A 14,344-nucleotide genomic window follows, 5' to 3' on the forward strand; every position below is an offset into this window, starting at 1 on the left:
CTAACGACTTGTCAGACCATTTTATAGGATGAGGCAGATGCTCAAACTCGGGTCCATGGTGGGTGGAGCCCCACCTGAAAAGCTTTGATTGTATATCCTTGGCCTCCTACTTAAACTCTGATCTCGCTTCAGCACCCAAAATATAGACTTTGGGGGGGGGCTCCCTGTCCCTCTTCCCAATGTGACCACACGAAGGAAATCTCCCTTCCCTACATTTTACGTTTAGTTTGGCTCTTATAATTGGCTCATTGACTTGGCTGGATCTGACTTGGGGCACAGGTTGCGATCCCCAAGTTTGATAACAAAAAGGAGCGAAAGAACGTCCTGCTGCATTCTTTATGTTATCAGATACCAAGAGCAATCTGCGGTCTCAAACACTGGCGATACGGTAATAAACTACGGAGCATCAGTGTGCCAGGGTGGCACAAGAGAACCGCCCGAGCGCTGAGACGGTAATCGTGAGCAATAATGGAAGCGTTAAAGACCCACGCAGTGCCAAGTGAAGCAGAGTAAGCGTAAAATTGTGCATGTTTTATGATCATAACGATGCGTAATTATGCATACATATGTTCAAGGAGCAGCACGGGTCATAAATGGAGACCCCTGAGTGTCACATGGGCTGTGGTGAGTCCATTTTATTGTCTTCCACATGTTAGAAAAACAAGAATGGGGACAAAAGAGACGGTGATGTTATTATCTTTGGGTAATACATGATTCCCCCGAAAGGTCATAGAATCTCGGTACTTTTTAAAAAAAAATATTTATGAGTATTTTGGCTGCACATACGTCCGTGTGCCATGTTGCAGGCTGTGCCCTCGGAAGCCAGAAGATGACACTGGATCCCCAGGGACTGGATTTACAGAAGGTCATGAGCCACCAAGTAGGTGCTGGGACTTGAACCCAGCTCTTCTGGAAGAGCAGCCAACATAGCCCCAACCAACTCTTCAGTCCCCCTGCACCCCAAGCCCCCAAATACTTGACTCTGAGAGTTGGAAGAGACTTTCCTAGGCTTGTGGTACAGCTCTCTGGTTGTACGAGCAACACTGTGAGGCAGGAAAAGACTGGGTTGCTCAATGGCACGTATTTAACCAGCAGCCAGAACACACAGCTCTGAAACGGGTCCCAGCGTCCTTGTGCTGTTCTTGCGGGGAATTTAAGTTGCTTGGTCAGCCCCCATCTTGAAATACTTTCTGTGAGTGAAAAACGACTGCCTTAGCCCTTCCACTTCCTAGAGTGCCAGTCACCTCCTTCCCCCACCTGAAGGAAACTTCACCAAAAACAAGAGTCCTGTCTTACTCACATCTAGGAAGGACACATTGTGCGTATTTTGGGCACTTCAAAAACTGTCAAAATATTTATAAGGAAGACGACTATTTCAATAACAATGGGGAAGCCACCAGTCATTTTCTAGTGACAAAAGAGTAGAAACTCAATTAAGAGTTGATACATCAGTGAAATTTCATCTTTAAACATGGAAGAAGTTTTCTCACACTAGCGAAACCCTCCCAACTTTGCAAAAAATTAGTATCTGGACTAGAAATCAAGATATAAATCAGATATAGAAATGTTTACACAGACTCGTGGAGAGGCTCCCTCATTATCTGTGACCACACAAAAGAAACTCCCTTGAAATCCCAGGCCTGGGGAAGCAGGGGTAGGTAGGAGGATCGGGTGTTCGAGGCCAGCTTGGATGGAATAGCAAAGCTTAGTTAGCTTCACAACCATAAAAAAGGGTGACCTCCAGAAGAGGGATCCATGTGGCTCCTGAGATGTTCTGTTTGTCGAGTGGATGTGAGAGCATGCATGGGTGATTAAAGAGAACAGCATCGCATGCCTTCCACATTCTCTGCCATGTTTTTTGAGGTAGGGTCTTTCCTTGCACACAGAGCTTGCAGATTTGGCTGGAATGGCTGAACTGTGAGCCACAGAGTCCTCTCGTCTCTGCCTCCCCAGAACTGGAATTACTAGTGTGTACCCCAAAAGGCCTGCACCGTCATACTTCCATGCCAAGCACTCTAAAGACTTCGTCACCTCCTTAGCTCAAGAGGCCTCTGCTCTTATTTATATATTTATATATTTATTTATTTAAGTACATTGTCGCTGTCTTCAGACACACCAGCAGAGGGCATCAGATCCCATTTCAGATGGTTGGGAGCCACCATGTGGTTGCTGGGAATTGAACTCAGGCCCTCTGGAAGAGCAGTCAGTGCTCTTAACTGCTGAGCCATCTCTCCAGCCCAAGTCTCTGCTCTGTTCTGCTCTTAAGCTCTCTTTAGAATAGATTCCCAGTGGGCTCCAGGACAGATGTGGAAATGCTGAGGAAGAGCTGGAACGTGCAAATTAGTGGGGACACCAAAGTTGTTCAGTTGAGAAGCAGAACATGAAGTTAAACCAAGCTGATTAGCAGAAGGTATGCAAAAGAACATGGTGCTCACTGTTGAGATCACAGGGCGCCTATGTGCCTGGCTTGGGCACTGTGAGTCCAAGGAGACTTCCATAAATCAGCTGCTAAGGGACAGCCATGCCCCAGGGCTCTGCACGTACATCACCTTTAGCAAAGCAGATGCCACTGGGCACCCCAGCTAGAGTCCTGCAGTCTCGAGTCTGGTGGGAAACCCAAGAACATCAGTGAATAGAGAGGTTCAGGGAGCTGCCAAGGAAACTGAAAATAAGAGAAAAATCAGCCAGGGGGTGGTGGCACGTGTTTTTAAACTCTGCACTGGGAGGCAGAAGCAGGAGGATGCCTGAGTTCAAGGCTGGCCTGGTCTACAGCGCGAGTTCCAGAACAGCCAGGGCTACACAGACAAACCTTGACTTGAAAGAGAGGGTGAGAGAGCATTTATTATATGTTTGGGAGAAAAACTCCTCAGTAACATCATCTACTCTGCCCTTGAAAACTCTAAGGTTGTTTATAATCCATGGAATTCTAGGCTATTTTCCTTTAAATTACAACTCGGTGGCTTTCACCTCTAACTGCCTGACAGAATCTCTCACATAATTACAAACAGGTTTGCCGGGGCCCTTCTGCGTGATGCCTAAAATCTGACCCTAACAGTGGACCCAAATCAGAATGTGTCTGAAGCTTCCTAGATGGTTCTATAAGCAAGCTAGGCAGAGAGCCCGTGTCTTTCTAGCAGTTGGAAGCCTTCCGGGCTTCTCGTTTCGATGTGTATACAGTCACCAGGGGATCTTGTTAAAGTGCACGTATTGGTTTGCTTGGTCCATGGGGACGGATGTGCTGAACGGCTAACAACCTCTCCTGGTGATGCCGGTGTTATGTTCAGCTGCTTCTGACTCTAGAAAGACGTCAAGAAAACCAGAGTAGATAATAAATTATTGAGTGAAGTGGACAGAAATAACAAAACTATGAGATTTTCGATGAAAATCACAAAACAGGAAATGTATATGGCTCTTAAAAATAGCCTATGATCTTAGCTAGAAGGTTGAAAAACAATGCAATGGCCTTTTATTTTAAACAAAAAAAATTCAGCACGGTACTGCTGTGGTCTGAATGGTTGTATATCACGCCTCACTCACCAAAATCTACTGTTGAGAAAAAAAATACGTATTGGAGACATAGTCTCACTATGTTGCCCAGGAGCTGGTCTCCTGAGGGCTCAAGTGGTTTTCTTGTCGCAGCCTTTGAAGTGGTTGGGACTCCAGGCATGCACCCTGGCCTTCTATGCTGAAATCCTCGTTGCTACAGCGATGCTTGTAGGCAGTGGTTAGGTCGGGAGGGTGAATAGTTTTCATGCTCTCATAAGTAACTCTGAGGAATCCATTATCCTTTCCGTGAAGAGAGCCAGAAGGTGCTGTCTGTGACCTGGGCTCCTACTCAACACCAAAGCTCCTGCGTCTTTTCTTTTTTCAATGTGTGTGGATGTTCTTGCCTGCGTGCACATCTATGCTTCATGCTTGTGCCTGGTGTTCTCAGAGGGCAGAAGGAAAGAGATGTCGGAATTGGAGTTACAGACAGTTGTGAGCTGCCGTGTGGGTGCTGGGAATCGAACCCAGGTCCTCTGAGAGAGCAGCCAGTGAGGTCTGAATGGTTTTTCTTACCATAAAGCTATCTCTCTAGTTCCTCCACACTAGAGTAGAGTACAGCTCCTCAAAATCTGTGAGACGTAAATCTCTACTCTTGCTAAGCCACCCGGTAAGTGGTACTCTGAGGTAGCTACACAAATGATGTAAACATCTTTAAAGTCAATAATGAAACAGCCCTACCTCCTAACCCGAAGTGGCTACTACATCATGTGTGAGGCCCTGGGTTTGACTCTGGCCCCACAAACAAAGAAAAAACACCAGAAGTATCTATTGTATGTGACACTCCCTAGGACCCAGCCTTAGGCCGTATGTACAGAGGTCACATTTGCGTTGAGATCCCAGGGAAGCTGAAGGGTAAGGTGAACATGGTTTTGAAAGGGGATGCAAGATCAGGAAAAGGAAGATTTGCATTTTGGTCAGAAGGAAAGAGAGCTGACCAGATGTAACATCTAAAACCCTTCACCTCCGACCCCTCAGTATATGTGGTGGTCTTCCTATGTTGTACCAGCATCATGAGTCTGGAGTAAGGGGGATCACATACAATGCCTTGGCTCCAGGCCTTCTCTACTTGCTTACTACCCTGACCATGAAGGCTGCTAGCAGGGTTGACCTGTTCCAGAGCACACCTGGGGTGGAGGGCTAGCAGTACTGTGGTGGGGGCAGCCTGAGCTCTCTGGTGACTCTTGGTTTTCTGTTGCTGTGATAAAGCACCAAGACCAAAAGCAACTTGGGGAGGAAAGAGTTTACTGCAGCTTACGATTCTCAGGTCAAAACCCTTTACTGAGGAAAGTCAGGGCAGGAACTCAAGGCAGAAAGTAGAAGGCAGGAGCTGAAGCAGAGGTCATGGAGGGGTGCTGCTTACTTCCCAAGTTTGTGTCCCAAGGCTTGCCCATCGTGCTTTCTTACAACATCCAGGACCACAAGCCTAGGAGTGATACCACCCACAGTGGGCTAACCCCTCCCACAGCAATTAGTAATCAAGAAAACACACTGCAGGCTTGCTTACGGGCCAACGAGGTAAATGCTTTGTCTCAATTAAGATTCCCTCTTTCCAGATATGTTTAGGTTTGTGTCATGTTGACAGTGACAAGACTTTACACCAAGTGCCAGCAGAGTCCCTGTGAGTTAGGCATAGTGAGGCAGTAAAGAATGGTGGGAAAGAGAATACTGAGTATACATTGTGGGTAGAAAGGTCAGGAAGCTGGTCAGAAAGCAGCAGGAACAGGATTGTGGAAGGCTGGGCTGTGCATGGGGTTGTGGGGGCACCGCACAGTGTAGGGGCGGTTCTGATGCTAAGGTCCTGTTCTCCGATTGGATTTTGATCTGTCAGTAAAGAAGCCATGGGCCAATTGCTGGGTAAAAGGAATAGGCAGAACTTCTGGGTCCTGGAGGCAAGCAGAAAAGGGGGGCAGGGATCATCATACTTCTTTCTGATGGAGAGAAGTTGACCAGCCGTGAGATCTCAGAGTGGCCACACAGGCCACTCCTACGGATAAGCCATCAGGAGTGTTTAGCTGGGACAAGATGTAACTGAGCAAATAAAGTTTAGGGCAGGTGGTAGGTGCAGAGCTAAGAACATTGATAAGGGCAGGTGGGAGATAAGAAGCGCCCAGCAATTGTGTCAAAAGGCAAGTTGAAATTGAACAACTGTGTGTGTGTGTGTTTTATCCGTGGATTCAAGGGAAGCTGGGTGAGGGCTGGTAGCACAAAGCACATTGCTGGAGCTTAGGCAGGGTAGAAAGCTACACACAACAGGCCTGGGTTTTTTTGTTTTTTTGTTTGTTTAATGTAAAATACACATTAGCATGGTACATTTTGCAGTGTGCACCTCAGTGGCATTCTGCGCACTCCACTGCAGTGCTGTCATGGCTACTGCCCATCTGTAGAACCGCTTCATCTTGTAAAATAAAAACTCTGCTTTTCATCTCATGTAAATGGAACAGTACTGTATTAGTTCATTCTATATCTCTTTAAGGTCCACCCACTCATTATGTAGAAGTTAGATCTGGTTCTCTGAGCCCTATGCTCCCAGAAATAAGACTTAGGCTCAAAATATAGTTACACATATTTTGGCCATATAGTTAGGCTTGTTTCTGACTAAATATAACTTAAAATATCCCGTTTACTTTAACCTACATTCTGCCACACGGCTGATTACCTGTGTCAGGTATCCATCCATCCATCTCCTCACATCTTCCTGGGTGAACCTTCTGTACTTGGCTGTATCCCAGAATTCTTTCTGCCCCTGGACGTCCTACCTTCTATTCTTCCATTTCCTACAGGTCATGGTTTTTTTTAATTGACAGGGGATACAGCTACGCAATACACAAGTTATTCTCTCTACACTGTTATGAGTTGGAATTTTCTTTCCTCTCCCCTGTCCCCTCTAAAGACAAGGTCTCATATAGCCTACATAGGCTTCCAACTTGCTACATATCCTAGGGTGGCCTTGAACTCTTGATCCTCTGCCTCTGCCTTCCAGCGCTGGGATCGCAGGTGTGTAACCTCCAAGGCCTCCATTGCAGTAGATGGGTATGCTGCTTAGTCATCAGTCCGCTGGCAGTCACTTGACATATCTCCACTTTGGGGCTACCGTGAGTAATGACGCTACGGGCACGGTGTACAAGGAGCTCTTCAGGAATTTTAATTTCTTTTTCTTTTGAAAACATAGCCAGAAACAAAATCTCTTATAGAAATGATTTTTAATCGTTAAAAGTACCACAGTATCATCTTCCACTCATATCAAAAGTGCAAGACTTTCTAATGTCTCCATGCCCACCATAACCCTTACTCCCCCCCTCATCTCCTTTACTCCTCCCCCTCTCCTTATTCTCCCCAATACAGGGAACTGAACCCTGGGCTACATATTAGGCAAGCATTCAACAACTGGGTACTTTTATTTTCTTTTTAAATTATGTCTCTCTGTGGGGGTGCGGGCCTCTGAGTATAGGTGCCCTTTAGAGGCTAGAAGAGGGCATTGGATTCCCCTGAAACTGGAATTATAGAAGTTAGAGAGTTATAGCTCCTGTTGTAGGTGCTAGGAGCTGAACTCAGGTCCTCTGTGAGAGCAGTTTCCAGCCCCACGTTTCCCACCCTTTTGATAGCTATCATTCTAATGGGTATGAGGTATTATCTCACAGTAGCTTTGATTTCTTTTTCTAACAATGAGAACATTTAGGCAATTTTCACGTAAATGGCCATCATGTATGTACTCTTTCTGAAGATGTGCTCACTCAAGTCCTTTGCCTAATTTATTTTATCATTTCTTTTTGGAGACAGGGTTTCCTACATAGTCCAAGCTGCCTTCAGATTCTCAGTCCTCCTGGCTCAGCTCTGAGAGCTTAGACTGAAGGGTGGACCATTCCGTTTGGTGTCTTTTGCTTGTTTTCTAATGGATTGATTTCTAGTGTTGAAATGTAAGGGGGTTTTGTTTGTTTTTATTTGTTGTGTTTACATAGGGGAATTCCGGCTTCTGATATGTTATTTGCAAATATTTTCTCCTATTCCATGACCCACCTTTTATATTTCTAACCCCAGCCTTCACTATCATGTCGTGCCCCCAAAAGTACAGATTGTTAACTGTGCTGTGACCCGAGCCATCTCATTTTTCTTTTGTTAGGTGCTTTGGCCGTATCCATGAAATCGCTGCCATGCTCAATGTTAAATGATTTTTCTTTACTTCTTATCCTAATGGTCTTATGGTTATAGATTTTAGTTTACGTTTTAATCTCCCTCCGTATTTGCTGTTGGTCTGTAGGAAAGATCCAACTTCCTTGTTTTACATGCAGATATCCACAAAATGTCAAAAAGACTATCATTTCCTTATTGAACTTTTTTTTTTTTTTGGCCTCTTTGTCTAAAATCTCGTGGCTCTGCACGCACAGTCTTATCTCTGGACTTTGGAAAAGCTGGCATCTGAGTTCATTGGAGGGTCAGGTGATCACTGAGAGAGTGGTTCAGGTGCATGCAGACATGACCATCTTAGGTGGATGCTATGGAGTGATGCTTTGTTGCAGTCTTCCTGAGGAAGAAGGATCTTGTAGATCTCACACCAGTAGCCCAGATTCTACCTTACCTGTGACTGGCTGGAGATGGTGAAGATGCTGAATTGGGCTGAGGTTCTGGGAGCAGAGCCCTTTGGTGTAGCAGGAGGTGATTCAAGTGGAGGCACAGGAGGCACCGCTGAAAGGGCCCTGTGTACCGACAGGGGGTGCTGTAGAAACTACCCCGTTAGGCTTTGGCTTGGTAGCACATGATGCTTCTTCTTGAAGGGCTCCTCAAAGGGTCTGAAAAATACATATACTAGGGATAACTAAGTGCTGTGCTCAAAGGCTGCTGGAGTCAAAGCAGGGGTTCTTAAACCCATCTGAGCCAATGGGCATCCATTCTGCATCACTGGCCTAAGAACAAGGGCCTACCCATGCTGCTTGTGTATCCCGTGTCCTGCACAGTTCCTCACAGACAGAGGATTAACAGATACTTGTTAAGTTGACCATCAAGCAAAGAAACAGAAATGACCCAATCAACTAAGACAGCCCCTTTTTGTACTGCTAGAGAGGGTTTCTTGGGACTGATAAATTAGTGTTGTTCTTCTTCTAGTGCTTCTATGCAAGTTATTCTAGGGTTTCCACTGCTGAGAAGGGACCCCATGATCAAGGCAACTCTTATAAGGACAGCATTTAATTGGGGGCTGGCTTACAGGTTCAGAGGTTCAGTCCAGTATCATCATGGCAAGAAGTATAGCATCGTCCAGGCAGACAGTGGTGTTGAAGAAGGAGCTGAGAGAGTTCCACATCTTGATCAGAAGGTAGCCAGGAGAAGACTAGCTGCAGTATCCAGGCAACTTGGGCCTGCTTTGAACACTCCTAATATTTTCAAAGTAAATGCTTCTGGCCCTAAGGATCACTCTGCTAAGAGCATTGAGGGGGCACCAAGAGAACGCCAGTGGCTGGTTTAGCTAGTTACCATGCCAAAGTCTCGCCTGTTATCAGAATTAACCAGACAAATTGCTTTGCCAACTAAGAATGGCCATGCTTACCATGTACACAAATGCTGCACCCTGAGTTACATCCACAGCCCTAGCCTACACTATAAGATTACATTTCTCTACTCAAAATAGGCAAAAGTCTTAATCACTATCATATTAGTCATGGCTCACTAGAAAAGAGCCTACACACACACACACACACACACACACACACACACACACACTCACAGACATGAGCACACGGGCACACGGGCACATACACCAAATAGTAGCAGTGGCGATAGGAAACACCATGAAAGGACTCATTATTCATCATAGGGGTTGGCTCATGAAATTACGAACATTCTCATGGCAAGCAGCCTGGAAGGTGGAGCCCCAGGGGCATGGATGGTGAGGATGAGGGTCTGTGAACTTGAGGGGTTACTGGCACAAGTCCCAGAGCCCCAGTCTAGACATCCTGAAATTCTGATGGGCAAGCACTCTCTAGAAGAACGGGCTGGCCTTTTCTCTGCCTTTGCAATTCTATCTGGGGACCCCAGTTGATGGTGCCTTCCCTCCATGAGGGCTGATCTTCCCTACTCAGTTCAATGAGTCACACACCAATCTCCTTCAGAAACAACCTCACCTCCACACTGAGAGGCAAGCATTCACCAGCTATCTAAGTATTCCTTAGTCAAGATAAAGGCAGGAATTAACCATCATACCATTCTCTGTAAGAACAAAACCTCTATTACCAATCATATAAATTGTTAGTTATTAAGTACTGTCATCTCCTGGATGTGTGTGTTGAACTCAGTCCTTTAGTGTGCTGGTGAGCTGGGTCTTCATTTACAGCCATGGATATTGAGGTCCGGAGATCCTAAGTGTCTTGTCTGGGTTACACGCAGCAGCAGCAGCAGCAGCAGCAGCAGCAGCAGCAGCAGCAGCAGCAGCAGCAGCAGCAGCAGCGAAGCTAGGGTTTCTACCTCCCAGGCCCCATGTTTCTGCTGAGAACTCTTTCTACTTCTTTCTACCTCAGTCATCATTCTCCTCCAGCACGCTCTCCTTATAGGGTAAATCAGCGCATGGTCTTCAGTCTCTCATCGTGACTCTTATAAACAAAACGTTAATAATAATCTTTCATCTGTCTCTAGTTTTCCCCCAAGTTTGGCACCAAACCAGCATTTAAAATATCATCTAGTGAAACACACACACACACACACACACACACACACACACACACACACACACACACACACACACACACAGTTGTTTTGAGACAGGCAGGTCTTTTAGCTCAGATTATTTGGGAAGCCCTGGTCTAGAGGCAGCCGTGTGTACAGAGAGCTGTTGGATCCCCTCAAACCATCTAGTTATCATCTTAGCAAAGATTTTCATGCATGGGGAGTTCCCAGAACGAGCCACTGGTTACAACTTGGGAGCATTGTTCGTAGGCTTTGTATTCTAACAGCCTGCAGAGTCCTCCCACCTCTAAGGAAAATGGTGGCAGCTGAGTGGCCGTGGGCTTAGAGATAAATGCTGAAGACAAGAGGGTGCCTCTCCCCATCAGACTCCTCAGTGAGAGTAAGGAGGAGGAGGAGGAGGAGGAGGAGGAGGAGGAGGAGGAGGAGGAGGAGGAGGGAAAGGGGGGAGAGGGAGAGGGGGAGGGAGAGGGAGGGGGAACAGGAAAAGGAAAGGGTGAGAAAGGGGTGGGAGAGGGGAGAAGAAAAGGGGGAGGAAGGAAAGAAAGGGAACAGGGCGGAGTGGGGAAAGTGAGAGCATTCTGAACTCCTGGTGTGTGTGTGTGTGTGTGTGTGTGTGTGTGTGTGTGTGTGTGTGTGTGTGTGTGTAACACAGGTGGCTGTGGTCCTGTCCTCTTCACTAAGAGAAGCATGCCTAACGTGTGAATGTGGGACACGAGTTAGCGCTCACCTACTCTTTCTCATGGAACAGTGTGCTCTGTAATTGGCTTCCATGAGTACAGTCCTGGGATGGCTGGGGGTCCTGACTCCAGGGTTGAGTGTTTGGAAATGTTGGCAATTGTTTCCATGTATTTTAAGCAATCATTAGTAACAGGACTGGTGTCCTAGCTTGCTTTCTGTTGCTGTGATAGAACACTGACCACACCAACTTGGAGGAGAAAAGGGTTCAGGCTTACACTTCTACATCACGCTGCATCACTGAAGGGAGTCAGGGCAGGAGTTCCAGCAGGAACCCGGAAGCAGGGACTATAGAGGAACACTGCTGACTGGCTCACTCCTACAACCCAGGACCATCCGTGGGTGGCACCAACCACAGTGTTCTGGATTTTCCCACATTAATTATTAACCAACAAAATGTCCTCCAGAAATGCCATAGGCCAATCTGGTGGAAGAGATTCCTAGCTGAGGTTCTTTCTTTCTTTCTTTCTTTCTTTCTTTCTTTCTTTCTTTCTTTCTTTCTTTCTTTCTTTCTTTCTTGTCAAGTTGACAAAAATTAACCAGCAAACACCCAAGCCACCATCTCTGCAGGTCTTTTTTTTTTTTAAATATATTTATTTTTATTTTATGTGCATTGATATTTTGCCTGAATACATGTCTGTGTGAAAGTATCAGATTCCCTGGAACTGGTACAGTTGTGAGCTGCCATGCGGATGTTGGGAATTGAACCTGGGTCCTTTGGAAGAGCAGCCAATCCTCTTAACTGCTGAGCCATCTCTCTAGCCCTCTTCAGGTCTTAATATATCTCCATCTGAGATATAGTAATGTCTCACGTCTTAGTAGGTTTTCCAGAAATAAAAGTTAGGCAGGAAGCATAGATGGTACTTCTGGTCTTCTCTGAAAACTCGAGAGATGATGTGGGATCCACCAAGCTATCTTAACTGTGGGTTACCCTGGGCTAATCACTTACCCTCCACTGACTTCCTTACAGAAGAACAGAAAATGTTCAATTGCTTTGGATGTTCCATTCTCCGGGATTCCTAACCTTTCCCCCGGGGAAGCAGCAGCCCGGCTTTCCTCCTTCATTGAGCTTGAGACTTTCCTTGCTTGGCCAATGATTCCTTCCCGTCCCTCTGCATAATGAACTCATGAATTTGACCTGGTGGAAGACAAACAAGTTCAAGAGCTCTGGAGCGTTGGGACTAAGAGGAAGGTAGGCCTCTGTTGTGCTAAAAGTTATCAAGAGCAGAATGACCTAGTCACCATTTGTGTAGAACCATAGAACAGCTAAACAGAAAAAAGCTTATGGGCCCCACTGCTTCTTTAACTCTGCCTGAGCTCCATCTCTTTACAAGCTCTGGCAGTGGGAGTGGAAGTGGGTATGGGAGTGGGAGTGGGGGTGGGTGTGGGAGTGGGAGAGGGTGTGGGTGTGGGAGTGGGAGTTGGAGTGGGTGTGGGAGTGAGTGTGGGTGTGGGAGTGGGAGTGGGAGTGGGTGTGGGTGTGGGAGTGAGTGTGGGAGTGAGTGTGGGAGTGGGTGTGGGTGTGGGAGTGGGAGTGGGAGTGGGTGTGGGAGTGGGTGTGGGAGTGGGTGTGGGTGTGGGAGTGGGAGTGAGTGTGGGAGTGGGTGTGGGTGTGGGAGTGGGAGTGGGAGTGGGAGTGGGTGTGGGAGTGGGAGTGGGAGTGAGTGTGGGAGTGGGAGTGGGAGTGGGTGTGGGAGTGGGAGTGGGTGTGGGAGTGGGAGTGAGTGTGGGAGTGGGTGTGGGAGTGGGTGTGGGAGTGGGAGAGGGTGTGGGTGTGGGAGTGAGTGTGGGAGTGGGTGTGGGTGTGGGAGTGGGTGTGGGAGTGGGAGTGGGAGTGGGAGTGGGTGTGGGAGTGGGAGAGGGTGTGGGTGTGGGAGTGAGTGTGGGAGTGGGTGTGGGTGTGGGAGTGGGAGTGGGAGTGGGTGTGGGTGTGGGAGTGGGAGTGAGTGTGGGAGTGAGTGTGGGAGTGGGTGTGGGTGTGGGAGTGGGAGTGGGAGTGGGTGTGGGAGTGAGTGTGGGAGTGGGTGTGGGTGTGGGAGTGGGTGTGGGAGTGGGAGAGGGTGTGGGTGTGGGAGTGAGTGTGGGAGTGGGTGTGGGTGTGGGAGTGGGTGTGGGTGTGGGAGTGGGTGTGGGTGTGGGAGTGAGTGTGGGAGTGGGTGTGGGTGTGGGAGTGGGAGTGGGTGTGGGTGTGGGAGTGGGAGTGAGTGTGGGAGTGGGTGTGGGTGTGGGAGTGGGTGTGGGAGTGGGAGAGGGTGTGGGTGTGGGAGTGAGTGTGGGAGTGGGTGTGGGTGTGGGAGTGGGTGTGGGAGTGGGTGTGGGAGTGGGAGTGGGTGTGGGTGTGGGAGTGGGAGTGCAATCATCCAGTTCCGTGAGATTCAGCTGGGAGCCACTCTTGCCACAATTGTCCTTGCATTTCCCTTTGAGACACTGGAGTGGCCTTTAGCTGATCTGTGACTGTGCCTTCTCTCTCTTGCTGCTGCTGGTGGCTGGCTCTAGTAGCAGGCTCCTTGTCACTCTGCTAATGTGGCGTTGTTCGTTAGCTTTGCCTTGGGAGAGCCGAACCTTCGTGATAGGTACGTACTTGTCATCTACTCTACATTGCAGATGACCCTTCGGAGAGACAATGCCACCAGTCACAGAGCTGGGCCCTCTGCTTTGCTGCTCCCTGCCTCTCTACTTCCATCCCAACCATTACCCAACCTTCTCATCCCGACCCCTAACGTGAAGAACAGTGTAAGTGTGAATATGCCGGTGCAGGCTTCGGCATCTCTTTGGGAAGTTAGAGACACAAAAAGTAACTATAGATAGGATTCCTCAAGTAGGTTGATCCCAGAGTTCATTCCTCTCTTTTTAAATTATTTTTTATTGCTTTAGATTTATTTATTTTATTTCATGTGATTGTGTTGCTTGCATGTGTGTGTATCACATGTGACTGGTGCTCAAGGGGGTCAGAAGAGGGTGTCAGATCGCCTGAAACTGAAGTTACAGATGGATGTGAGCCGCCACGTGAGTGCTGGGACTCGAACCTGGGTCCTCTGCAAGGTCAACAAGTGTTCTTAGTTATAGAAGCCATTTCTCCAGTTCCACACTCCCCCAAATGCATTCTGTTCACACTTAAACATCAGTGCAGAATATAGTTGTGCAACTAGAATAACACTCAATATAAGTGTGCCACAGTGAAGAAAGTAGAGATGGCTTTTTAAACTTACATAAGGTAACTCTGGGACCTGGATCATGCAGCTACCCCAGTCCTGTATCTTTGGTGTTCCAATTTCCACACCGGGCTAGGCAACTGGCAACAGAGTTGGGGCAGGGGTAACCCCTGTGTGTGCTGGGCGTGGCATCTGACTTCAGGGAGCCTGCAAAGAGCCAGGCTTTGCTCTTGAGACTCTCC

The sequence above is a fragment of the Rattus norvegicus genome, chromosome 3 (genome assembly GCF_021556685.1).
Source record: "Rattus norvegicus strain SHRSP/BbbUtx chromosome 3, alternate assembly SHRSP_T2T, whole genome shotgun sequence".
Taxonomy (NCBI): Eukaryota; Metazoa; Chordata; class Mammalia; order Rodentia; family Muridae; genus Rattus; species Rattus norvegicus.